The sequence below is a fragment of the Hyperolius riggenbachi genome, chromosome 9, assembly GCF_040937935.1.
Source record: "Hyperolius riggenbachi isolate aHypRig1 chromosome 9, aHypRig1.pri, whole genome shotgun sequence".
Taxonomy (NCBI): domain Eukaryota; kingdom Metazoa; phylum Chordata; class Amphibia; order Anura; family Hyperoliidae; genus Hyperolius; species Hyperolius riggenbachi.
The window spans coordinates 162261106-162286300 of record NC_090654.1 but is presented as its reverse complement, the minus strand read 5'-3'; the positions used below and the strand labels follow the sequence as shown (position 1 = coordinate 162286300).

Genomic DNA, 25195 nt, shown 5'->3' with positions numbered 1-25195 from the left:
GCGCCACCGCCAGTCAGCCACACACAGATCGGAGGAGACAGCGAGGGACGGAAAGCATCTAAGGTGAGAGAAGGGGGGGGAGATGGCCCCCTTCTCCGCCGCTGCCCACCGCTTTCCCTCCACTGCGCTGCTCTCCTCCTGCTACAGGCGGCTGTCAATACTGACAGCCGCCGGAAAAGGCATAAAACCGGACATCTTAATTGTCCGGTTTAGCATGCCTTTTTGCACCGGACACAGCGGCCAAAAACCGGACTGTCCGGTCTAAAACCGGACACCTGGCAACCCTAGCATTGAATGTTTTTATATTCTGCATGGATCGTGACATTACTACTGACCTCCTTTAGGCATCTTGCACACTACAAGCGATTCCGATTTTTTTTTTTTTTTTTAAATACGTCCCGATTTTTGATTCCGAATAAAAAACATAGCAGCATGCAGTACGTTTTTTTAATCTGAATCAAAAATCGGATCAGATAAACGATCGGAATCGCATGCAGTGTGCAAGAGGCCTTAGGGCCCATTCACATCTGAGCGATTAGCGGGTGATTCCCACTAACTGCTAAAGCGCTAGCACTTTTTAAAGCGCTAGTGCTATATTAACCTATGGCAGTGTTCTCACTGCCGTGATTGGCGCCGATAGCAGGCGTTTTGCGATTAGCGTCAATTGCAAAACGTATTCCCTGCAGCATTTTGCTGCGATTCTGGAGCAAATGTGGTACAGTGCTTAATAAAGTGCTGAACACGATCGCTCTGAATTGCGGAAGTGTCCACTGAGTTTGCGCTCTAATCGCGGTAAAATCCCTTGCGCAAAACACTAATGGTACGCGCTAGTGTTTTGCTTTTTTTCAGATGTGAAAGGGGCCTAAGGCTTTGGGTTCTACTGTAGAAAAGCACTTTACAAATGCGTTGTTTAGTTAAGACTACGTTCACAGGGGTGCATTGCGGTGCAGCATAACGTCTGCTTTGTAAGGCGACTTGCTACATTGCAATTCACCACCTATGCGATGTTCATAGTTTCGCAGGTGCGTTGCGGTATAATGGAGTGCGGCATCGTAACGCACTGCATGTAGTGCGTTACTGCAAATCGCTTGCACTAGCATTAACAGTGAAACATATTTTTTATTGAGTGTGTGCTGCACTGTATGCGATGCAACACATGGATAATGTGCAGTACCGATTTCCTGTTCCATTGCGTTGCGTTTGTGCTGTTACAGGAAATACAACGCAGCGGCCCCTATCCACTTACTCTGAAACTTGTTCAAGGTTACTTACAGGAATCCTGTTTTGAGAGAAATATAGGGCAATTGCTGATTTATAATAATATAATAAGTATGCCACTTGATTGGTTGATCTGTCTTTTTTTGGCAGATCAAGTTTTTCAGAGTTGAAGAAACTTTTATTCACCTGATCTCTTTGGTGGATCTTGGTACCTGGGCTCCTCTTCCATGATTGACACCCGGCCTTTCTATTTTGCTACGCAGGCTGCCCCACTCTGTGTCCTGGGATCCTGGTTGTTGCTGTAGTATACCTTGGTGTCACTAGGAAAGTTTAGAAGGTTGCAGTTGTGCCATTGAAAACTAGCATTGCTTTCACAGAGAAAGTTGTAAGGTCTAGTTCACACTGGGAGCACAAATCGCAAATCGTGATCACAATTTTGCAGCACAAAATTTTGTGTTTTTACCATGATTTGTGATTACGTTGCAATTCTCGTTCTATTGAACGGGAATCGCCCCCATAATGCTGCATGCAGCAAGTTTGTGATTTGTGCAAATTTCAAACGCTGCAGTAATGGTGCCCATACATGGTACAATTTTTTTCATCCAATCTTACCATTTCTATGTAATATAATGCCTAAATGATCTTTTCAGTATAGTCACTTAATTTACCCCTATACTACATAGAAATGGTAAGATTGGATGAAAAAAATGATACCATGTATGGGCACCATAAGAATGATCCCATAGGGATACATTAGTATTAGAGCTCCAGGCAATCAGCAAAGCGCTGAAAAGCTCCCGAGTGTGACCCAGCCCTTAGAAAAGTATATCTTTTTTTCCCCCACAGATATTGCTTTTTTGTCAGCTTAAGGTACACTTTAATGCCATTTGATTTGAACTGCATTACGTCACAATAGGTTACCAATGCACTGCCACACAGTGAGGTGGCAGCTGCTAAGCAGCAGTGAACACTTGAAAACCTCGATAATACTGCAATCCTGGGCTGATTTTTTTTTTTTTTTTTTTTTTTAAATTAATTAGATAAAAGTTTGCAGGCTTCACCTGGGTCATATCAGAATTTACCTCTTCCCTATCCTGTGTCAGACTATGCTTGAAATTGGCACTTTTCAGTATAGGCCTAATGTAGGACAAAGGCGTCAGCTGCTCCAGAAACAAAAATGAAGTCAGGAAAATACCGCATTTGGTATATTAGACTTATGTGTACTAATTCATTATTTGGGTACCTGGAGTTGTAGTCAGAGTCGGTAGTTTCATAAACTGAGGAGTCGGAGTTGGAGTTGAATGATTTTTGTACCGACTCCACAGCCCTGACTCACAGTTGTGGTAGAAGTTTGGTAATTTACCGAAGCCCAGTTGTCGGTAACAGCAGAAGAGTGTGAGTTGTCTGTGTTGTTACATCTGTTCTCCGTGCAGAGACCGCATTACAGTAGTAAGAGGCATCCTGACATCCCTTTAGATGTACATGATTTGTTATATTGCCTCTGCTCTTTCTGAATCTCTCGCTTTTCTGAGCGCTTCTGATTGCTGAGCGCTTTTTAACCACTTAAAGAGAACCAGAGACGAAGCACCCTCATGTATTTTATTACATTTATCAGTGGGAACATGACAGTAAACACCTACCCTGCTTTTAGTTTCATTGTTATCTGCTTAATTAGTCTATTAGCAACTGTGATAAGAATCCACCGACTATTCAGTCGAGGTTTGACCTGGAATCATTCATTATAGCTGAGTCACTCTTCTGTGGAGTCTTTTCAAGCCCAAGCCTTCCCCCTCCTGGCTTAGATTTCCTGCTTTGCATACTGAGAGCTGTGATGACATGGGTGGGGCTGCTCCTGCTGAGAGAGTGTGGCTGCAATATGATCCCTGTGTGCACTCTGTCTGCATACTGTAGATACTGATGACTGCAGTTTCATTCCTATGAGAGACACTTCCTACAGGCAGCTGTACATCATACCAAAATGAAAGCACATAGATGAAAGGCTGCATTTAGCCTAGATAGCAGCATAGTCTTATATAGCCTAGACAGCACATCCAGAACAACTAACCCGGAAGGAGAAGGGATATGAGCCGGCGGCCATATTTGATTTTTCCTGGAGCAATAATGGATAAAAAACACTAAAAAAGGCCCACCAGAGTGGCAAAATTATCAGGTAGAGCATTTATTCTTTACAAGCTATCAACTGATATGTTTATTTTGTGTGAAACGTTCATCTCTGGTTCTCTTTAAGCCCACAGGCAGTGTTCTCCCCAGAGCCCTTTACCAGGGCGGGCCTCCCGGCTGGTCTCCCCCAAGCGCCTGGGTAAAATTACCCCATTCTGTGCGGCTTATTAGTGAGCAGCAGCGACTGTGTCATTACAGACAGCCGCTGTCAGTCAGGGACGCTGCCTCCGCCCTCCTCCTCAGTTCCTGGCAGTTGTATGGAGGGGCGGGGAATGAAGGAGACGTGTGACAAGCAGCTCAGTTGAACAGGAGACCGGAGAGGAAGCGTGGCTCAGTGTTCTCTATGGAATGTCCAGCCAGACGCTCTCCTCCTCCTCGCTGTATTTGTCTCACTACATGTTAGTGTGAATGCGAGTCTGGCTTCTGCTAATTAAGGAGGGGGGAATCTAACTCAGCTCCGCAAAGCTAGAACTTTACGATGCTTGACCCTTTGACCCCCATGATTGTCCAGTCCTGCCACTGCTTTCCTCAGCCCTAAATTGATGCCAGAAGCGACTGGTGAGAGGGAGCTGCAGCTTGAGGGGTAGAGAGGAGAGTGAGCCAGTGTGCAAATGCTCACAGACTCACCCAGGGCAATGGCAGACAGAGGCAGAGAGAGATTAGTGAGACACCCCCTGGCCCTTTTGACAACCACATAGCCAGCAATATCCCGTGTGACTGACTGTCACATTACAACCAGCAGCCAGGTGCAATCTGCAGATTTGAAAATGAAACCGCCAAGATTTTTCCTGTTTCCTATATATATGGGTGGTGTAAGAGAGGGGAAATCTGGTGCCAAAGCATGAGATTGATAAGCTGCCAGCTTATCAATATATCATGCTTGGGACCAGAAATCCTCTTTTCCACACTGCAACCACCCATGTATATAGGAAAAGCTGCTAGTTTCATTATCAAATCAGCAGAAAGCTAGTTAGAACTTTAAAAGGACATTTAAACTATAAAAAAAAAAATGACCAGCTTCTTACCTGGGGCTTCTTCCAGCCCCTAAAGTTGTTCTTGTCCCTTGCAGGGGGGTCCCGGGGCGGTGGCGGGTGAGATACCCCACCTAGTAGCACCCAGCGTGTCCATACCCACCCGGCTACTTTTTCATTCCACCCGGCTGGAAAAAAATTCTGGGGAGAACACTGCACAGGGTTGAATTTTTTTTGCATCTGAGCAACTTTCACCTCCCATTCATTTGCCAATAACTTTATCACTACTCATCACAATGAATTGATCTATATCTTGTTTTTTCCGCCACCAATTAGGCTTTCTGTGGATGGTACATTTTGCTGAGAATTAATTTATTCTAAATCCATTTTAACAGGAATATTAAGAAAGAAATGGAAAAAAATCATTATTTCTCAGCTTTTGGCCATTATAGTTTGAAATTCATATATGCTACCATAATTAAAGCCTATGTAGTTTATTTGCCAATTTGTCCCGCTTATTGCACCATTTAAATTATGTCCCTATCACAATGTATGGCGCCGATATTTTATTTGGAAATAAAGGTGCATTTTTTTTAATTTGCGTCCATCACTATTTACAAGCCCATAATTTTAAAAATATATATTAATATACTCCTAGGTAACGAGTTATGTTTTTTTTTTCTTTTTTATTGTTTTTTGTTTTTTTTTTTAATTAAAAATTGTGTGTGGGTAATTTTTGGTGTGGGAAGTAAACAGTTAATTTTTATTATACTAAAGTGTATCTGCGTAATGTAAAAATGTATGTGGTGTAGTTTTACTATTTGGCCACAAGATGGCCACAGTCAAAAAGTCCTGGGAGCGATCGATCTCGCTCCCAGGAAGAAGATTGAAGACGGGGAATTTTTTGAAGTCAGAAAAGCCGCAGCGTCTAAGGAGACGCTGTTGGCTTTTCTCCGGTGGGGTCCGATCAGTGAAAGGGATCTATAATCCCTTTCACTGATCGCTGGGTTAACGGCAAATAGTGGGAGCGCGCACGGGGAGGGGGGGGGGGAGGCGTTAGCGCGCGCAGCCTAACTGGACGAGATTTCTCGTCCAGTTAGGCTTAAGTGGTTAAAAATCACTCCCAATCACTTTCACTAAAATCGCGGTAAAATTCGCAGCGATTGCGCAAATTGCATATGCAGCTATTTTTACATGATTTTTACCATGATTTTAATGAAAGTGAGTGGGAGTGATTTTTAAAAAGTGCTCAGAAAGCGCTCAGCTATCACAAGTGCTTAGCAATCACAAGAGCTCAGCAAGCTGCTACCTACAAAAGGCTGCTGCCGCTCTCCTGCGCCCGCTCCCGTTAACCCGGAGTCCCCGATAGAAAGACCAACAATTTCTATGAGAAGATGCGATCTTTCTGTCGTTAAAAATAAAAATAAAAATCACGTCCTTCGTTACTTCCTGTAATCGCTCGCTTACAGGATGAAAAAAAAAAAAAGACTGAGGCCATCTTGTGGCCAAATAGCAAAACTACATCTACATACAACTTTTTAATAAACAGACATACAATTACATTTATAAATTAGCTGTGTACCTCTCACACTCTCCAAAAAATACCCAAATAAATTTTTTAATTAGCAAACAAAAAAAATACATAAATACCGGTAGTTACCTAAAGGTCTGAACTTTTTTAATATGCATGTCAAGGGGGTATATTACCATTATTTTTTTAAATTATAATCTTGTAAATAGTGAAAAAATGCACCTTTATTTCCAAATAAAATATTGGCGCCATACATTGTGATAGGGACATAAGTTAAATGGTGTAATAACCAGGACAAATGGGCAAATAAAATAGGTGGGTTTTAATTATGGTAGCATGTATTATTTTAAAGCTATAATGGCTGAAAACTGAGAAATAATGAATTTTTTAAATTTTCTCTTAATATTCCTGTTGAAATGCATTTAGAAAAAAATAATTCTTAGCAAAATGTTGGTGGCAAAGAAAACAAGATATAGATCAATTCATTGTTAAAAGTAGTGATAACGTTATTGGTGAATGAATGGGAGGTGGAAATTGCTCGAATGCATAAGGTGAAAAAACACTGAAGGCTGAAGTGATTAAACATGCCCTGATCAGGGGGCTAGTCTGCATCTTCAAACAGGAATCGAAAAGGTTAAACTGCCAAAGGGAGGCAGGGGAACTGTCTTTTGTTTTATCTCTTTCTGCCGCTGCCTGGGGGGTAGAAAAGCCGTACCTGCAGGAGAAGGCTTAGGGTACAATCAAAATCACTTGCAGGAGACAGGGGCTGTTCCTATTGGCTTCTGCTCCTGTGAGACATAGGGAATCGTCTCTGCTTCTGTGAGGTTTGTGAGTCTGCACTGATTCCGACAGAGGAGAACTGGCGGTAATCATCCAGGGCTTTACCGCATGCTGTAACCTTGATGAATTGACATTTACTGACATTTGTTGAGGTATTTACTGCACAAGTCGGTAAGTTACCTCACTGCTCGGTTATTTCAGCTTTCCATGCGATTACAGCCTTGATGAATTGACACGATCCTAAGTGCTCGGTAAAATCAGCTGTTTTCTGCATTACCGAATGCGATAATGCTTCGTGAATTGACGCCATAGTCTGACAAAGAATGGATGACTGCCGCTGCTGCGCCATGTATTATAAAGATTATGTGGGCGCATTTGGGTTGCCAAACTGTTGCTGTATCTAATCCGACATCGTGTGCGTGGATCAAATTGGTTCCTAGTGTTTGTAGCTTGCGCTACTTCCTAACTGGGAAGTAGAGGATGAGCTACAAAACACTAGCAGGAGAATGTGATGCAAAGGAAGACACAGAGAATCACAGTGCAGTGTGTCCGGTCCCGGATTAGGTAAGATGCTGTTCATACCACATCCACTGCCGTTATTCTGCAAGGGAACATGTGGGAAGGAGGGACCACTAGACATCAGGTACTCTGTATGGGAGAGGGAGGGGGACCACTAGACACCAGGTATGCTGAAGGGGGGGGGAGGCACTAAACACCAGGGAATGCTGCATGGAGAAGGGGGGGCACTAGACACCAGGTAATGCTGTATGGGTGGGAGGAAGGGGGTCCACAAGATACCAGGTACGCTGCATGGGGGAGGGAGGGGGGACCACTAGACACCAGTTAAGTGAACCTCCAGACTAAAAAGCGACTCAGCAGCACTGAAAAGGCTTGGTGTTTCTTTAACAGTTTCACAGCATCAGAACTTTGTTTCTCTTATACAAGCCTCATTTTTAGCTGCACAGAAGAAGGGGATAGGGAGCGGGAACCACTATACGCCAGGTACAGTACGCTGTGATGGATGACGCACATAACTTCTAGAAAAAGCTGACGTGCTTTCTCTGAGCTCATACATTTTCCCTAGAGGTAATGAGTCCCAGCTGTGCTGAGGTTTAGAGGCTGAGCCACATACTCTTAAACCAATAAAACAATAGCAGTATGTAACACTTGCGCCAAGCCAGAGGCTGCATCAGTATTGAGTGAGCATCATTATATGATGTTTGTTATCTTTTATAAACCTTGATAGACAACTAGACAACTAGCCTGCGCTTCAAGGGAGATGATGTCACCAGAAGGGGCGGGGCTTCACTCTGCTCTTATACCGGATGCCGCATCTCTCCACTTCAGTGGTACGCAGCGTGACCAAGCGTCGCATAGACGTGAAACGGCCATCGCTCCACCACCCGGTGCCGGACACCCACCTCCACACTGCTCAACCTACTTCTTGCCGAGGACTCGTAAGCAATGCTTGGCACAATACCCACACCATGGTGATTGACTGTTGTCATCTTATGGATGTCTGTACATGACATCTGATGAACCACTTTGCAAGTAAAATTTGAGACGGAAGGTGCACGTTGGTTTGCTGTTTCTTGTTTGGACTACACTATTTGTTTTCTGCATTGTGTATACGGAGCACACGCCTCTGTGGGGTTCATTATTTTGGACTGTGAGGTTTGCAGGAGAGCGGCAGGCAGATTACCTGCATTTAACCTTGGCTCACTAGTCACTTTATGTGGGAAGTGCCACACTATAATCCACTGTTTCTGCTGTGAGGTCTATAAACCTTGATATACCTGATCATAAATATCAACTGTGCATACATTGTGACAGCAGATGCTTTGAAATAAGAGTGACTCTGAAGAGTGTATATTGATCTTATGGTTCAAGTATACCTGGTCTATAGAAATTGTGCAACACAGGCTAATGTTGGCTGTGGAGTAACAATGGATACTTTCTGGAGTTTACTAGCCATGTTGAGTGGCTTCTGCCATCATTTAGTTTCTGTCAGTAACTTGATTGAGGTGATGAATAGCAGTGGCATACCTCCCATCCTTCTGAGATGAGAAAGAGGGATATGTTTTAGTGCAAACAGTCTTGACCCGACCACAACTCCCAAAAATTTGAATTTGCCATCTGATGTGATGATGTTGCATATGCCCGACACCAGGGGGCGCACACAGTATCATCAGAGGGATACAGCGGGGGACATGATTACCAAGGGACAGGAATCGGCAAATGCAGAAGAAGAGGAGATTGCTGCGGGAAATTGCAGCGAAAAAGACGGAACTACACTTGCAGAGAAGCTGCGAGGTGCTGACGAGGGATCCTACACGCCAGCGACGCTGCAGGTGAGCAAATGTAATTACTGGATGAGCCTAACTCGTCCTTACCGATGGTAGCCAATTTTTTTTTAGCATGAGTCAGGTGTGTCCATAATGCTAGGGAGGTTCATGTTTATAAAAAACAATTCCACTGACATCTCATCCAAGATAAAAGAAGCTCACAGTAATTTACTACACTGGCTCTCCCCCATTTGTAGGCCACTGGTGGGCTCTGCTATGAGCAGATACCCCATAGCTCCCGGTGGAGAACGTTCTGCTGCCATGCATACAGCCTTACCACTTATTTATACATGTTACGGACAGAACTGGCCACTTTGGGTTCTGGCCGGTCAGAATGCGAAGTGGCCGGCTCATGCGGCCAATGTGGGAAACGGGCTTCAATTTCGGACTTTGGCTGGCCAGAACGCGTTGTGACTTCACGTGGCCGGCCAAGTCCCGAAGCCCCGCTCACCGCCGCCAGGAAGCTCCGCTCACCTCTCCTCCCCCGCTGCCGCTACATATACTTAGTCAGACCTCCGATCATGGCGACCGTAGCAGGGAGGCAGAGACAGGCATAGCAGGCTGCCAGCTCACGCGAGACCCGCAGGACCCAAACACTTCAATGCAGAAGTGACGTGACGTCATTGAACACTTCTGCATATGAAGTGTATGGGTCCGGGCGGGTAGCGTGCGCGCTGCTCTGCCTTTCTCCGCCTCTCTGGTCACCCTGATCTGAGGTCTGAATAGCGCCTCCAGGAAAGCTCCCCCAGCCCAGCAGAGCACCCACAGCCATGCACAGCCCCCCCAGCAGAGCACCCACAGCCCCCCCAGCAAAGCACCCACAGCCATGCACAGCACCCCCCCAGCAAAGCACCCACAGCCATGCACAGCCCCCCCAGCAAAGACCCCACAGCCATACACAGCCCCCCCAGCAAAGCACCCACAGCCATGCACAGCCCCCCCAGCAAAGCACCCACAACCATGCACAGCCCCCCAGCAGAGCACCCACAGCCATGAACAGCCCCCCAGCAGAGCACCCACAGCCATGCAAAGCACCCAGCAAAGACCCCCCCCCCCCCAGCCATGCACAGCACCCCAGCATAGCACCCACAGCCATACACAGCCCCCCAGCAGAGCACCCACAGCCATACACAGTCCCCCAGCAGAGCACCCACAGCCATACACAGCCCCCCAGCAGAGCACCCACAGCCATGCACAGCCCCCCAGCAAAGCACCCACAGCCATGCACAGCCCCCAGCAGAGCACCCCCAGCCATGCATCCCCCCCCTCACCTGTGACTAATCGCCACTGTAATTTGATCTCTCCCCTGTGTCACCTGACTGCCACAGCAGAGCAGCAAATTTAAAAGCACAGGATGGTAACAATATGCCTGCTCCCAAGAAAGCAGGAAGTAGACACACTGCTGATTTATTGCAGGATTTGTATCAGCTGTAACTAAGAAATGCTTTTCTTTAAAAAAAGATTATGCTGAATCTTTCAGAGCAGAGAGGAAGTTCCGAGTGCCATTCATGGTGACCGGACAGGACCCGCGATGTTCTGGGATTTCTGCATTTTGGACTTTGGCCATTTCTAGAACTGGCCAGCCAATGTCAGAAATTCCCAGCATTTTGGACTTTGGCCGACGTAAATCCGGCCAGTTCTAGAAATGGCCGTCCAATTCTAGAATTGGCCGGTTTCTGGTTTTGGCCGTAACATACACATCTGCACATCAGGCCAATAAAAGGGTATGTAGAGGCAAAAAAAGGAACAGAAAATTTGCTTTGAAGTGGCAGTGGCAATATCAATTTTTTTTTTTCCACTGACCGCTTGATATGCAGTGTGACTATATGGAGATTAGTAGCCTACTGGACAGCAGCTGACGCCGTAGATTGACTAGTGTTCATGAAGGTTTTTAATCAAGCTGTTGTGCTTTGAATTCGAGTACGCAGGATAAATCTGCTCAAACATACCCCCGATCACATGCCAAGCACACTCACAGCAGAAGAGAAAGGAATCCACTCACCCAGGAGGACCCCACTGCTGACACAGAGACGTAAAAAACCAAGACTACAGTTTGCCAAAATCTACTTGAGTAAACCAAAATCCTTCTGGGAAAAGTCTTGTGTACAGATGAAACCAAGATAGAGCTTTTTGGTAAAGCACATCATTCTACTGTTTACCGAAAATGGAATGAGGCCTACAAAGCAAAGAACACAGTACCATATGGTGGAGCATCAATGATGTTTTGGGGTTGTTTTGCTGCCTCTGGCACTTGGTGCCTTGCATGTGTGCAAGGCATCATGAAATCTGAGGATTATCAAAGGATTTTGGGTTGCACTGTAGAGCCCAATGTCAAAAATCTGGGTTTGTGTCAAAGATCTTGGGTCTTCCAGCAGGACATGACCCCAAACATATGTCAAAAAGCACCCAGAAATGAATGGCAACAAAGCGCTGGAGAGTTCTGAAGTGGCCAGCAATGAGTCCAGATCTAAATCCCTTTGAACACCTGTGGAGAGATCCTAAAATTGCTGTTGGGAAACAGCGCCCTTCCAATAAGAGAGACCTGGAGCCGTTTGCAAAGGAAGAGTAGTCCAAAATTCTGGGTGAGAGGTGTAAAAAGCTTATTGATGGGTATAGGAAGCAACTGATTTCAGTTATTTTTTCCAAAGGGTGTGCAACCAAATATTAAATTAAGGGTGTCAATAATTTTGTCCAGACCATTTTTTTGGAGTTTTGTGTGACATTATGTCCAATATGCCTTTTTTCCTCCCATTTTTTGTTTTGTTCCAATACACACAAAGGGAATAAACGTGTATAGCAAAATGTGTTACTGCAATTGTTTTCTGTAAGAAATACTTGATTTTATGAAAAATTTCTGGGGTGCCAACCATTTTGGCCATGACTGTAACTTAACGTTACAGGTAAGCTTTTTGAGAACATACACATTTAATGCAGATAGTATTTCTAGCATTTAACCCAGGATCCCAGAGATGCAAAGGAGGTCATTACTGTACTGGTCTGTCATATTGCCCGTGGTAAATTGTCTTATGGATTACAAATCTTACACTTGTGTCACAGCCTACAAGTACAATCTTATGTGTAGACAAAATGTCTTTGGTAAGTAGAATTTTAAAGACCTTTGTGGATTGTTAATCCAGGCAGTTCTTTGGCTGTTTATCATATGTTTATTGAACTTCTTATAACATGAAAAATAATAATTTGCTGGCTACAAACAGGTTTGGAAAACGTTTCATCATGAGGCATACCTTGGCTAGGACTGTGTAGTTTAGGTAGAAATGCTGACTTTGGAAGTGACTTTGCAATGCTGGCATCTGCCAACACATGCTTCTGACTTGGCCTCACTAGGTCAAACTTCCATTTCAAGGTCTGCTTCTGAAAGAGAAGGTCCTGTCTGAGGTTACAAGCCTACAATTAACAATGGAATGTGGTGCTTCCTGTTCTTCTGGTGATGCAGTCATTCCATCCACTCATGGCTGTTTATTATATTACAATTCACAGCCACCAGCACTAATTATATTCATTACACTGAATGGGGCAGCACTGCATATTGCAAAATCTACTCACTTTAATGTATCCTACAAATGCATTGTGGCAAGTTCATATATAAGAATGGCTTCTTATAAAGCAGTGCAAAAATATTACAGTTACATCACAATGTAAATATTTAAGTATCTTTTTTTCAACCCTTACAGGAATTATACTTCAGTTAATGTATGATCTCTTCAGGAGAGAAGGTGCCCAGCCACCTTTCAGAGAAATGCAAGCTTGTTGGCTCTCCCCGCTACATACTATTGTTCCACTACTCCCCTCTCCCTTACATGACTGCTTCCACTCCTTCCCTTTGCCCTACATAACAGTGCTTCCACTCCTCTCATGTCTCATAATACCCTTCCACTTTTCCCCTACCCTTTACATAACACCCTTCCATTCCTTCCCTATTTCTTACATGACACCGCTTCTCCCCTCTGCTCCACATGACATTACTTCCACTCCCCTCTACATGACACTACTTCTGCGTCTCCCCTTTTCCCTAGGTGACAGTGCTTCCACACCTCCCATTTCCCCTACATCACACAGCTTCTACTCTACATACAGTATCTCACAAAAGTGAGTACACCTCTCATATTTGTGTAAATATTTTATTATATCTTTTCATGTGACAACACAGAATATATGACACTGATACAAAATAAAGTAGTCAGTGTGCAGCTTGTATAATGGTGTAAATTTGCTGTTCCATTAAAATCACTCAACACACACAGCAAATTATGTCTAAACCACTGGGGACAAAAGTGAGTACACCCTCCTTAACCACTTGAGGACTGCAGTGATAAACCCCCCTAAAGACCAGGCTCATTATTGCTAAATTGGCCACTGCAGCTTTAAGGCCAAGCTGCAGGGCCGCACAACACAGCACATGAGTGATTCCCCCCCGCCCTTCCCCCTCCCCCCCCCCCCACCAACAGAGAGCTCTCTGTTGGTGGGGTCTGATCGCTCCACAGTTGTTGTTGTTTTTTTTTTTTTTTTAACAAATTTATTTTATTTATTTTTTAATAAATTTTGATATTTTTTTTATTTACCCTCCCCTGCTCCCCCCCCCGCCAGCCAATCAGCGTGATCAGCTGTTATAGGCTTCAGCCTATGACAGCCGATCACTCCCCAGCCTTAGGAGGGGACAGCCGTGTCACACGGCTGTCCCCAGTACAGCGCTGCTGCCGATCGCATCGCTGTACATGTAAATAGACGGCGACTACGCCGTCTAACAGTCTCCCGAGCGGCGATTGCCGGTCGGAGACTGAAGAGGGGGCGGAGCTCCGCCCCCCGAGCAGGAGATGCGCGCGCAATGTGCGTGCGGTCTCATGCAAATCAGAGCCCCAGGACTTGATGCCAATTGGCGTTAGGCGGTCCTGGGGCTGCCGCCGTGTCCACGCCCATTGGCGTGTGGGGGTCTTTAGGTAGTTAAATGAAGTGTTAGGGAAAGTTCACATTGGTATTTTAAAACGGATCCGCTTCCTACGTCCTGCTAAACTGATCGGACGTTCCCGATCTGTACCATTTTCACGGAACTGACACGGACCTGAACGTATGCAATGTATCTCAATGGAGAACGGACAATACTGATCCCATTGGCTAGAAAACTTACCTGAATCGTACCAAAAGATCACTTCCTGTTTTGATTTTCTCTACTTCCGGGGCACAGATTGATGCACACCACACCAGACACAGCAGGTTCTAGGCTGTCTGCTGCATAGGCACACTGCAACATAGGCCCATTGCAAGCCACATCACCTATCCAGAACTACAACTCAATAAATAAAAACAACTACTGAAACCATCCCCCTCTACAACCCCACCCTGGCCAACCCCTTTCCCTTCCCCATTGTCTATTTTCCATACATTTTCGTTCATACTGTACCAGAACAGAACGTATGCGAAACGGTTGTAAAACGTGAACAACAGTATGAAAACTTATCTAACAGAACGGAGAACGGATCCGTTTTGTCGGATCCGTCCCGGATCAGGTACAATGTGAACCAGGCCTTAATATTTTGTGTGCAGAGCATTGTTTTCCAGCACTGCCTTGACTCTCTTGGGCTTCACTTGTTGTTGCTGAAATACTCTTCCATTCATTCATGACTGGTGGACTTTAAAAGACCTTGTGCTCCATCTTTTGTTTGAGGATGCGCCATAAACCCTAAATAGTGTTTAGGCCTGGAAACATGCTTAGCCAGTTCAATACTTTTACCCTCTTCCTTTAGCAAGGCAGTGGCCATCTTGTAGGTGTGTTTGGTGCCATTCTCATGTTGGAATAGTACCAATGGGAGGGGATCATGCTCTGCTTCAGTATGTCACAGTTAGCATTCATGGTTCCCTTAATGAACTTTAGCTCCTCAGTGCCGGCAGAACTCATGCAGCCCCTAACCATGACAATCCCACCACCATGTTTGACTGTGGGCAAAACACACTTGTCTTTGTACTCCTCACACTGTTGCTGCAGCACATGCTTGACATCATCTGAACCAAATAAATTAATCTTTGTCTAATCAGACCACAGGACATGGTTGCAGTAATCCATTCCCTTATGCTGGGGATTCACGGTACGTTTCTGTACAGTGTATCGACCAGCTGATCCGGCCAGCTGATAATATTCCGCTGGCCCGATCAAGCCGCTCGACCTGCGCCCGCTCGATTCCCGCCGGTGGACAATGGCAGGGAATCGAGCGGCTGATAAGGACCGCCGGCGGGGACGAGCGCGAATCGATCCGTGCGGATGAGAGGAGACGCGGTGGGGACACGGCTGGAGTCGATCCTGCCGCTAACCGGCCACCAGATCGACCCGTCTATGCCCAGCATAAGTCTTATCTTAAAGAGACTCCGTAACAAAAATTGCATCCTGTTTTTTATCATCCTACAAGTTCCAAAAGCTATTCTAATGTGTTGTGGCTTACTGCAGCACTTTCTGCTATCACTATCTCTGTAATAAATCAATGTATCTTTCCCCTGTCAGACTTGTCGGCCTGTGTCTGGAAGGCTGCCAAGTTCTTCAGTGTTGTGGTTCTGCTATAAACTTCCCCTTCTAGGCCCCTCTATGCACACTGTCTGTGTATTATTTAGATTAGAGCAGCTTCTCTCTTCTCTCTTATCTTTTACAAGCTGGATAAATCGTCCTCTGAGCTGGCTGGGCTTTCACATACTGAAGAATTACAGACAAGGGCAAAGCTGTTTGCAGGAGAAAAACAAGCAGCCTGAAACTTCAGTGCATGAGAACTGCAGGGGGAAAGAAACACACAATGATCTCTTGAGATTCAAAAGGAAGGGGTGTATACAGCCTGCTTGTGTATGAATGTATTTTCTATGTGTGGACATACTGTACATCAACCTACTTCCTGTTTTGGTGGCCATTTTGTTTGTTTATAAACAAACTTTTTAAAACTGTTTTTAACCACTTTTAATGCGGCGAGGAGTGGCGAAATTGTGACAGAGGGTAATAGGAGATGTCCCCTAACACACTGGTATGTTTACTTTTGTGTGATTTTAACAATACAGATTCTCTTTAAGAAAACTGTTTTCAGACTTTCTTGTGCATCATCTTTAGAAGAGGCTTCATTCTGGAATGACAGCCATACAGACTATTTTGATGCAGTGTAGACTATTTTGATGCAGTGTGCGGTGTAAGGTCTGAGCACTGACAGACTGACTGCCACCCCTTCAACCTCTGTAGTAATGCTATCAGCACTTATACATCTATTTGCTAAACACAACATCTGTATATGATGCTGAGCATGTACACTCAACCTCTTTAGTCAACCTTGATTAAGGTCTGTTTTGAGTGGAACCTGTTCTCTTAAACCGTTGTATGGTCTTTGCTATTGTGCTATTGCTCAGTTTCAGAGTGTTAGCAATCTTCGTATAGCTTAGATCAGGGGTGCCCACACTTTTTCGGCTCGCGAGCTACTTTAAAATTTGCCGAGGCCAGGAGATCTACCAACGTCCCAAATGCTAAGCACGCGTCCCCCCCCCCCCCCCCCGCCCGCGTTAGCCAGGTATATGTGCCTGCAGCATAGGTTACATGCCCTCAGTATAGGTTAGCCTGGTATTTGGGCCCTCAGTGTAGGTTAGCCAGGTATATGGGCCCTCAGTGTAGGTTAGCCAGGTATATGGGCCCTCAGTGTAGGTTAGCCAGGTATACGGGCCCTCAGTGTAGGTCAGCCAGGTATACGGGCCCTCAGTGTAGGTCAGCCAGGTATACGGGCCCTCAGTGTAGGTTAGCCAGGTATACGGGCCCTCAGTGTAGGTTAGCCAGGTATATGGGCCCTCAGTGTAGGTTAGCCAGGTATATGGGCCCTCAGTGTAGGTCAGCCAGGTATATGGGCCCTCAGTGTAGGTCAGCCAGGTATACAGGCCCTCAGTGTAGGTTAGCCAGGTAAACAGGCCCTCAGTGTAGGTTAGCCTGGTATATGGACCCTCAGTGTAGGTTAGCCGGGTATATGGGCCCCCAGTGTAGCTTAGCCAGGTATTGGTGCCCCCAGTGTAGCTTAGCCAGGTATTGGTGCCCCCAGTGTAGCTTAGCCAGGTATTGGTGCCCCCAGTGTAGCTTAGCCAGGTATTGGTGCCCCCAGTGTAGCTTAGCCAGGTATATGGGCCCCCAGTGTAGCTTAGCCAGGTATTGGTGCCCCCAGTGTAGCTTAGCCAGGTATTGGTGCCCCCAGTGTAGCTTAGCCAGGTATTGGTGCCCCCAGTGTAGCTTAGCCAGGCATATGGGCCCCCAGTGTAGCTTAGCCAGGTATATGGGCCCCCAGTGTAGGTTAGCCAGGTATTGGTGCCCCCAGTGTAGCTTAGCCAGGTATTGGTGCCCCCAGTGTAGCTTAGCCAGGTATTGGTGCCCCCAGTGTAGCTTAGCCAGGTATTGGTGCCCCCAGTGTAGCTTAGCCAGGTATAGGTACCTGTAGCGTAGGTTAGCCAGGGTCCTCTGGACTCCTGGAACCTCCGGCAGGCAGGCCGCTGGCCAATATGAATGGCGGGGAGAAGACGCGGCGAGGAGAGAGGCGGCGCGGCCGCTACGTCATGGCTGGGGGCAGCGCCGGGCATGTTACCAGCACGCACGTTGCAGGCTGCCCGGCGCCGCCCCCAGCCATGACGTAGCGGCCGCGCCGCCTCTCTCCTCCCTCTCTGCTCGCCGCGTCTTCTCTCCCCGTCTTCCGTGCATTCTTATTGGCCAGCAGCTAAACATGATGAGCTGCTGGCCGCAAAATTTAATGAGACGCGGCCATGAGGCCGCGATCTACCGAGGAGGCGGTCGCGATCTACCGGTAGATCGCGATCGACCTATTGGGCAGCCCTGGCTTAGATCATCTTAATGTATGGCAACAATTCTTACCAGTGACCAGTTTGTGAGAGTGATAACACCAAATGTAACATACCTGGGCCGATATGCAATTCACTTTTTTTTTCCTGAATTTTCTCCTAGGTGATATTTTCACACCTTGATATAAAATGCCCTTTAAACAACCAGCAAGCAAGAAAATAATCAAAATTATTTTGAGGGTACTTTTTCACCAACTTGTAAGTACTCTTTCAACTGTAAAATGCGTAGAAAATATTATAAAGGGAATATGAAAATTATCTCCTAGGAGATAACTCAGGAGAAAAAGTTAATTGCATATGGGCCCCTGCTCCCCATTCACACCTGAGACCTTGTAACACTCACAACTAACATAAGCCCGGGAGGGAAAATATTTGATTGGGCAGAATTTTGGCATATTCACCTTCCATCTGATTGATCCGTGGTTTATTAACTCACTGAATGGTCAGCATGCAAATTAGTGCAGAGCAATCGCCCATCTTCCACCTGTAATGCAGATGGGTGGTGGGCACTGATGAGACATGCGATGGCCGTTTTGCATCTTTCAGGATGGTTGGTCACGCTGCGTTCCACTATGAGCTTAAAGTGGAACGCAGCATGACCAAGCGTCCAGAAGAACGTTAATCTGCAGTTGCATGTCCCTTTAGTGCCCGCCACCCACATCTGCTCCCATAGCCACACATAGCACCTGCATTACAGGTGGAAGATGGGCAATTTCTCTGCACTAATTTGTATGCTGACCATTCAGTGAGTTAATAAACGACAGATCAATCAGACGGAAGGTGCACAAGCTTTTGTTCTTTTGCTGACATATTTTCCTACTTTCTTCCTTTCTCTACACATGGAGCACACGTCCTGTGGATCAGCATACTTGTTTAGCTTGGTGGTATATCCTCCACGGTCAGCACACAATGCGGAAGGAGGTACACACACTAGCACAAGGAACCAGGATATCCCCAGTTTAGTGGAGGAGAGGACTGACTCCAACAGGAGATGTGGCGCACAGAACAGATGTAGATCCGAACAGCCACAAACAATCCTTCCACTGTAGTGGCTCAGCACAAGGTAGCGCTGAGCGCATAAACCAGAACTCAGAAGATCAGGACAGGTAACAGAATGAACGTTTGCTTAACTAGTCACTGCTTAAGTGACAGCAAACGTCCAAGACAAGACAGACTGGAGTGAGGCAGCCAATGCGAATGCAGCGGTGGCGTGCCTCACAAGGACAGGACAGAATAGTCGGGAAAATAGTCAAAGAAGACAGACGTAATACACACAAATATACAATAGGTATGATTTCCTAGCGTATTACGATTACAGCTATCAATGAACTACAAACGACTAACTGACAAATGTATATATCGGCGATAAACCGATATATGACATAAGCAAGGAACACTGACTAAGAACTGGAGTAGGACTAGAAACAGGACTGAACTAGCTAAGCACGGGTGATCACGATACGCGCAACATATTAACCTGTCATTAACTTCAGAGCGACTGCAGATGGAATCAACGCTCAGTGTAAGCGCACGCAAAACTATGCGAGCAAATGCACGCAAAGAAATCAAAAACTGCTTGTCTTCAGTAAAACTGCAGCGAGCAGTACATGCTGCAGAAGTGATCATAACAATACTGTTGGATATCAGCGTTTGTGGTGAGATAGTTTTGTTTTTTGTATACTCAATCACTGAACACATTGATCGATAAAAGGGAGTGCCACACATCTGCATATCTGGTTATAATAAGAATTTTGGCTTTGTTCACTTGGGGAGTACTCACTTTTGCTTCCAGTAGTGTAGATGTTAATGGGTATGTGTTACTTATTTTGGTGGGACCGCAAATTTAGTATTATACAGTCTGTACACAGACTACTTTACATTACAGAATTCTGTACAGGTCAAGTGCTTGCGGGTCTCAGCGGTTTAAACCCAAAAAATCACTTTCCAAGCGGTTCTGTTCCCAACAATAAAACTGGTACATATTCACGTGTTTGGATGAAACCTGGAAGAGCAAAGTTTATTCGGTACTTATCCGTTAGCCGGGCGCATCCTCTAGGTGGCGACAAAACTCTACCAGAGTTACATCTTTCCCTACTATCCATGTCGGCCTGGAGGAGGAATAGTAATTGGCGCCACCTGCCGGATGCGCCCGGCTAACGGATAAGTACCGTTTATTCTCTCCACCATTTTCATATTTTGCAGCATCAGAGAATTTCCCTTTGATTTTCACTGAGACGAAACAGCAATTGTCTCCTCGACGAGATGCATGCTGCACTTTTCAGTTAAAGGACTTGCACATAGAGCTGCTAGATGACTTCTGTATGTTCAGCCCTATGGCACAGTTCACTTTTCTGTTATTTATGGATCTTCTTTAGTCTTGTCAGCAATGTGAATGGTATTTACAAGATGAGTGCGTCATTGCTCTGTTTTATTGAAAGTTCATTGTATATTATGACAGCAATTTAACATAAACCACTGGTATTTTATAATTCGCACTACCTTAAAGCTCAGACAAAAATGTAAATTGAGGTCTGGCTTTTTACCCTTTCCTAGTAAAGATCATAACTAGTACTCGTACTTACTTGAATGTCTGAACTTGCGCATCTAAGTACAGCCATTAGATTAAGACATCTCCCCACCACCAAAAGTGCATTAAGTTCAGTTATACCCCCTACCTCTGAAACCTCAATACAGAAAGCACAATTTTTAGTTGTATTCACAAATTCAAAAAGTTGTACTCTTAAAAGGGAACTTCAGCCTAAACAAACATACTGTCATTAAGTTACATTAGTTATGTTAATTAGAATAGATAGGTAATATAATCTCTTACCCACCCTGTTTTAAAAGAACATGCAAATGTTTGTGATTTATGGGGGCAGCCATCTTTGTCATGGGGGCAGCCATCTTTTTGGTTGAAAGGAGGTGACAAGGAGCAGGAGACACCGTTACAACTATCCTGTGTCCTGATCACCCCTCCCAGCTGCACACGCTAGGCTTCAAATGTCAAATTCAAACTGTAAAAAAAAAAATGCACCAAAACAGCAGAACGAGAACAAAAAAAATCAGAAATCCCATCATGCTTTGCACAGCATCAGGGGAAAAAAGCCCGGGCAGTTTTCTTCTGTGCAGCTAAAAATGAGGCTTGTATAAGAGAAACAAAGTTCTGATGCTGTGAAACTGTTAAAGACACACCAAGCCTTTTCAGTGCTGCTGAGTGGATTTTTAGTCCGGAGGTTCACTTTAACCTGCAAAGAATAAATTGTGTATAACGATGATCCAGAAAAAAAAACCCTGCCTTCTTTGGGCCCAGGCTCATTTAAAGGGAAAGGGCCGAGGTAATAAAAAACAAAAACAAAAAAAACGTACCCAGGGCTTCATCCAATCCCTGGCAGCAGATATGTCCCTTGCCGCAGCTCCAGTGTCCCAGAATGCGCAGAATGCTCGTGTGGCCTGGAGCATTCTGCGCCTGCGCAAAATGCTCCAGGCCACGTGAGCACGACCGCATGCTTGCACAGGTACAGAAGAGGCCGAGGTCAGCATCTCCAAGGGAGGGAATCCCGGCAGTGTTCTCCCCAGGCCCTTTTGGCCGGGTGCTCCACCCGGCTAGTTTTGGTAAGCACCCAGCTGTTATCAGCTCACCTCCTCCTATGCTGTAAGCATAGTTGCTCACAGATGCACCGGCCCTGCATTCTCTTATCTCACCCCACCTGTCTACTTTTTCATGCCACCCGGCTGTAAAACAGTTCTGGGCAGAACACTGCCCGCTACACCGGATCTGCGGCGAGGGACATATCGGCTGCCAGGGGCTGGATGAAACCCTGGGTAAGTAGATCTCTCTTTTTTAAATTTATTTAATTCCTCTGATGTGTCCTAAGATTGACTGAGCCAAAGTGATTTTTTTTTAAATCATAGATATTGTATTCTCAGGACTAAAGAGGCTAAAGACCATATGGCTTTTTATCAGTTCCAAGTTCATAAGCTAGCTTTTGTGAATGGTATGGGGTGGCAATAATGTATATTTTTAAGAAATATTTCTCAGTTTCAACATTTTGCTATGCTGCATTTGTTATTTTTAATTAAAGAGAATCTGTACTCTAAAATTCTTACAATAAAAAAAGCATACCATTCTATTCATTATTGCTGTTTCTGCCACTCCCTGCTGCAATCCCAGCTTGTAATTGCCAGTTTTAGGCAATGTTTACAAACAAAAAACATGGCTGCTAACCAGAATGTGATAGGCTGAGAGGAGCTCAGTCTGTGACTCATACAGAGCCTGGAGGGGGTGTGGAGAGGGTGTGTATAACCTCTACCTATCACATCAGAGCAGCACATTCCTGCCTGAGCTGACAAAGCTGACAAAGGAAAGAAGATTAGATTGTATAACAGAGATAATACAGCCACTGTGCAACTAGGAAAGGCTGCAGTAAGACAGACCACATTAGAACATTCCACATAGGAACTTATAGGATGGAAGAAATAAGACTGAAACTTTTGTTACATAGGCGTCAATTCACCAGAGAGGATTTACTAAGAGAAAAAAGGTAGGTAGTTTATCTCATGAGGTATTTTAACACTCTGTGGAGTCAATTCACCAGTGTGAGAGGACAGAGAGAAAAGTGTTAGATAGCAGGGGATAAGGGAAAGAGATATGCATGAGGAAAGTGTGAGAAAGCAGAGATTTAGGTAATCGGTAATGATTTACATGGGATACTTTTCCTCTCTGTAAGCTTGAAAGTGAAGCATTGTGGGTAGGAGGCGGAGTTTTACCACTACCTGACCAGAGTATTCCCGCCTTTTACTGCCGGATCGTATCATAAATCATATCACGAGTGAGTTTGAACTTCTTCACCACCTCTGTCTCAGTAAAATTATCAAGAACTGTTCTCTCACGAAAAATACGAGGGGCGATTAAACAGACCCTCCTCCTGCGCCTTCGGCTCCTCATAATAGAAGCAAGCTCTAAGGCCTAGTGCACACCAGAGCGGTTCGGCTGCGTTTTGCGATCCACTTGCGGCTGCGGATACGCTTGGGTAATGTATTTCAATGGGCTGGTGCACACCAGAGCGGGAGGCGTTTTGCAGAAACGCATACTCCCGGGCTGCTGCAGATTTTGGATTGCGGAGGCGTTTCTGCCTCAATGTTAAGTATAGGAAAAACGCAAACCGCTCTGAAAAACGGCACTTCAGAGCGGTTTGCCAGGCGTTTTTTGTTACAGTAGCTGTTCAGTAACAGCTTTACTGTAACAATACATGAAATCTACTACACTAAAAACGCTTCACAAAACCACAAAATGCTAGCTGAAACGCTACAGAAAAAGAAGAAAAAGCGTTTCAAAATCTGCTAGCATTTTGCTGATCTGCTAGCGGTTTTTGGTTTGCAGCAGGCCTAACAGAGTAAGCTCAAAAGGCTCCATCTTCCACAGCAGCAGCTGCTGTGTGAAAACCACAATATCTCCAGGTTCATTCAGGGGATAAAGAGATGAAAAAATAACGAATGACCACACCCCCTTTCTTCCCTGGTGAATTGTGATTTGGAGAAAAACTAACTACTAACTATCACTTATTTATCTCATACTTATCTCACATTTATCTCTTGCATTTCTCTCTGTCGATATTTTCCCCTATACTTCTGGAGAATTGCTATTTGGAGATATCACAGGAGGTAAATTACCTCCCAAGAGATAAATAGGTTGGTAACCTCTGGTGAATTGACGCCATAGTCTCTTTAAATGTATGGTTTAAATGATTTGCAAGTCATCATACTTTCTTTTTATTTACAGTATATTGCCATCTCATAGGGAGAGTTTGTTCTGATATGTAAACATCTGCTTTTAAGTCTGCTTTTACACTCTGCCTCCCCATGTTTTGTGGGGAGCATAACTCATGACATGCTCTGCCCTCATTGGTCGGCGCTCCAGCAGTCTTTTTAAAGCGATTGGAGCATAAAAATAGATGCAGTTCCCCATCAGGTCCTCCCCCAGATGGGAAGGCTTACATTTAGGAACCTAGCCTGATTGGCTGACGACAGGGCGTCCAGACCATTTTGATTGGCTCCCTAGTGGAGCAACTACTATTTAAAGCCGTTTGAAATTGTATGTACTCAGAGGGCTTGATAAAGAGAGGAGGCTCCTCTCGAAACGTCGCATAGACTCACCCTTTTTAATGCTTTTGATGCTTTAAAAATAAAGAGCTTGAAATACATTTGAAAATGGTGCTGGGTCTTTTCTCTTGGAAATTCTGCTTGCTGTTACTGGAGGCAGAGGGACAACTACCAAAAGCACATTGCATCTGGATGGTTGGTTGCTGCCTTCTACTACTTGTCTACTGTTATCCTGTCCATGTCATGTGCTGCAGAAGATGCTAGTGCAGTTTAAAGTGTACCAGAGAGAAATTATATTAAGACATTTATACATACCTGGGGCTTCCTCCAGCCCCATCCACACGGATTGCCGTCCTTAGTCTTCTGTACCGGGTCCCGTAACTTCAGCCAGTTGAAGCCAGTCTGCGCAAGCGCAATGCAGTCTCTCCAGCAGATAATAGTACTGGGCAGGTGCAGTACCATTCTCCACCAGAGAGAGTGCACTGTGCTTGCGCAGTGGTGTGGGAGCGATCCGTGCGGATGGGGCTGGAGGATGCCCCATGTATGTATAAATCTTTTAATATAATTACCTCTGGTTTTCTTTAAGTACATAGTCATGAATATATATTTGGGCATCTGTTGTTCTTTCTGCTTTGGATGTGACATGAGTGTAAGTGAATGACTTACCCATTAGCTGAATCCAGAGAGAAGAGGAAGCAGTGTGCACTTCACTGGCAGAACATTTGGCTTATAAAAATGTTATTCTGCCCACCACTTTGCTTCTAACCGATTTCACAGACAGATGTGTGGATATTGTCCTTAATAATTTTCTGGGACATTGCAGAATTCATGGTTTCTTCAATAATGGCATCTTATCTAGAAAAAAATTAATTCCTATAAATCTGATGGTGTACCCTTGTGTTTGCATAGTGGCTAATGGATTTCTGAGCACTCTCCTGAGAATTTTTGAAAGGATATTGATGAAATCTGATGTATTTGAGAGGAAAAAGTTGGTTCCCTTCCAGAAATATTGAATGAAGGCAAACAAATGCCTACCAATGCAATGAAAAATCCGTGGTTCAGAATAAACAAATAAATACGTATGCAGGAATGGTTCATAACTTTTGACAGGAATATAAGTGTAATTATAAAGGGGTTGGCAGGTATTATTTTAGGCCTGGTTCACATTAGCGCTAAAAAACGGTCCGTTCCCAGATCAGAAGGGA

The 25195-nt window shown here is 45.0% G+C and overlaps 1 protein-coding gene across 4 annotated transcripts in view; it reads left to right on the top strand.

Annotated features, from left to right (window-relative positions):
• CARD19 (caspase recruitment domain family member 19) overlaps positions 1-25195 on the top strand; it is a 100431-nt gene that overhangs the window by 7598 nt on the left and 67638 nt on the right. The gene's annotated exons all lie outside the window — the stretch shown is intronic.